General features: G+C 34.9%; 1 pseudogene; it reads left to right on the top strand.

Moving 5' to 3' along the window:
• Positions 1-523: 523 nt before the first annotated feature.
• On the top strand, positions 524-2,446 carry LOC138347581 (bZIP transcription factor 17-like; annotated as a pseudogene).
• Positions 2,447-2,979: the final 533 nt, after the last annotated feature.

Here is a 2,979-nt window from a genome sequence, read left to right as displayed (position 1 = left end):
ATTGATTTGAGCTTGTATTTGACACATTGTACACTTAATATATTAAAAGTATTTATACTAATTAGCAAGGTATACATGTGCAATGCACGTGTTCAAAAACTAGTAATGGTATACAAGCCACCGGTCTCTAGATTATGACCTTCTAAGTGTGAAATAAAGAGACACAGAGAAAATAAATAGAATCAAATAGTTCTTGGATCACATATTTAATACAAAATTCACTATTTCAATGAATATTTAACATATTTTCTTAAAGTTAATCATTTAAGTGAGCATTCGTGTATTCGTACATGCCTAATTGGTAAAACAAATATTACCCATGAAAAAAATCTTATAAAATTTATTTTTTGAAACATCAAGAAATCTGAATTTTTATTCGTTAGATATCCTATCTACAAAATTCAATGGATCAATCTTAACAATGTCGATAATAAAACTATAAAAAAAAGTAACTCTCGGTTTTCTCTCTATTCCTATCTTGTCTCTCACTAAATCTCTTATAAATTGCTAAAGCACTCTAGATATGGCCGATCCACCGCCGGCAGAAGAAGCCAACTTCATCGAGGAGTTCTACAGCCTTGCAGTTCAACATTGACAGTACATTTTACGCCCTACACATGACCATAACACTCCAATAAAATATCGAAGATTTCCCTATGGAATTTCCAAATGTAAATTTCACAACCGATGCCATCATTCTTGATGAATCATTCAATTATAGATTTCCAAACCCTACCAATGAGGAATCATTTCAAAACCCCAATTGTCTGCCATACTTTCTCGGGTCGGAATCGAGTTTGGACTCGAGTCAAATGAACCTGAATAGCTTTTGTCAACCTAAGAGTCAAGTTATGGCGAGTTATGATGATACTTCTAGACGATTCAATTTGACCTCATGATATTGTCTTAGGGAAGCTCCAGTTAACACGGATGAGGACGAAAATAGGATGTCTAGAAAAATTAGGAACAAGGAAAGGGCTCACTTGTCAAGGAAAAGAAAAAGACATTATGTTGAGGAGTTAGATAATAAGTTTAAAATATTTCAATCAACAATTTAACATTTGAATACAAATTTATCCTATGCAAAGGAAGAAAATGTAACTCTAAAGGCACAACTTGGAGGTACTGGTGTACCTTCTCAAGTGCCGCCACCCCCCGGTATTAAACCCTATACTCCTCCATGGATGTCATATACACCATATTATATGATGAACCGACAAGGATCTCAAGTGCCAGTGGTTCCCATTCCAAAGTTGAAATCACAGGCACTATCACCCACGCAAAAAAGTAACAAGAAATTGGAGAAAAATAAGAGTGAGGTTAAAACAAAGAAAGTTTTTAGTGTTAGTTGTGTGTTGTTCTTCATCCTGCTCTTTGGTGGGTTGGTTCCTTTATTAAAAGAAAGATATGTAGGCATGATGGAATCATTTATGAGTGGAGAGTCTTTTTTGACTGAATTTTATGAGAAAACATCTTGGAAGAGTATTGACTATTACCGTGCCTGTGAATGGGACTGGTTGTTCTGGAAAATACAGTGGTAAAGATCCTTGCTCCCATTAAGGCCAGGGAGGTCAGGGTGAAAGTAATCAGAAAAATACCAATAGGGCTGAAGATGAGTTTGCTCATGTGGGCAATGGTAGTGATCCTCTGGCGCATCTCTTTATGTCCCAAGGAATGATTAAATTTTTGAGATTGATGGGAACTTCATAATTCTATCCGTATTTGAAAGTGAGAAAGCCATGGCATTTCATGGAAATGCTGATAAGAAAAATAAAGAGGCAGGACTCACAGGTGATTTAGCCCCTGCTATCCCAGGAATCCATCCTCGACTTTATCAAAATGCTGATGTGGCACAAAGCATTCTTGGATCTGAGGAGAAAGAGAATGTAAAGTCAACTATGCAGGAGTTGTACCTTGAAGGTCTTGCCCGTAAGTGTTGTTAAATACAGACAGACTATTAATATCTTAGGCACTTTTAATTGCTTTGAGTCATAGTATATGCTCAAATTCATCTTTTTGAATAACCTTCTGCTTTCCCGTATTTTAATTTGTTTTTGTGTTCATTTGGGCAGGACCTTTGTTGAGTTTAGGCATGTGTACAAGAGTATTCCAGTTTGATGTGTCATTTTGTGCTAGAGATATATCCATGGAAGAAAGGCAGGATGACACGAACCTCTACATAAATAGAAGGATCCTCAATGGACCTACAGTTTCCCTTTATAGATCCTCTCACAACATTTCTGAAGAACAAACTGGAACAAAGGGAAAACAAGAGAATTTCAGCAGGAACAAGTCACATTCTTCCATGGTAGTATATGTCCTGGTCGATGGTAGTGGCATCATAGGTCCAAACTCCGTCTCTCGGATATTCATTGTTGTGCTTATTGATAGTTTCAAATATGTCACCTATTCTTGCTACTTCCATTTATTAATAGTGTTCATATAGCAAAACCATCATCAAAAAAAAGTTTTGTAGATACCATAAAATCTACTAATAATCCTCATTAACTTGTGGAGGTTGATTGTTGTCTTCTTTATGTGTCATGTTTCTGCAATAGTATTTGTTCAATAGGCTACCAACTAAAATTTGTGGATGAAAAAATTCCTATTGAGGCATGGAGTGGAATAAGACTATCTGCGAAGTGATAGAAATGAAACGTAATGTAGGAAATACATAGGAAAAACTGAAGCTAAAATTTAGAAACAACTGGACAAGGATTTTTTCCTAAAAACTTGATAGCATCACACATTTAAAACTAAATCCTAAAGAATAGGACAAACATAACAAAAATATTTTATTCCTAATATGACTTATTAAAACTAAACATTCTCCCTTAAATTGAAAGCTTTCAAGCATAACTTTAACATCATCTTCTTGAACTCTTTAAAAGTCCTGATACATATCAACCTCCATAAATTTTCAAAAATGATATGTTATTTTGGAGTTGACGTTAAGTTTTCATGATTTAACAAGCTTAA

This window comes from Solanum lycopersicum, chromosome 3 (assembly GCF_036512215.1).
Source record: "Solanum lycopersicum chromosome 3, SLM_r2.1".
In the NCBI taxonomy this organism is placed as follows: Eukaryota; Viridiplantae; Streptophyta; class Magnoliopsida; order Solanales; family Solanaceae; genus Solanum; species Solanum lycopersicum.
This window is presented reverse-complemented; position numbering and strand designations above follow the sequence as displayed.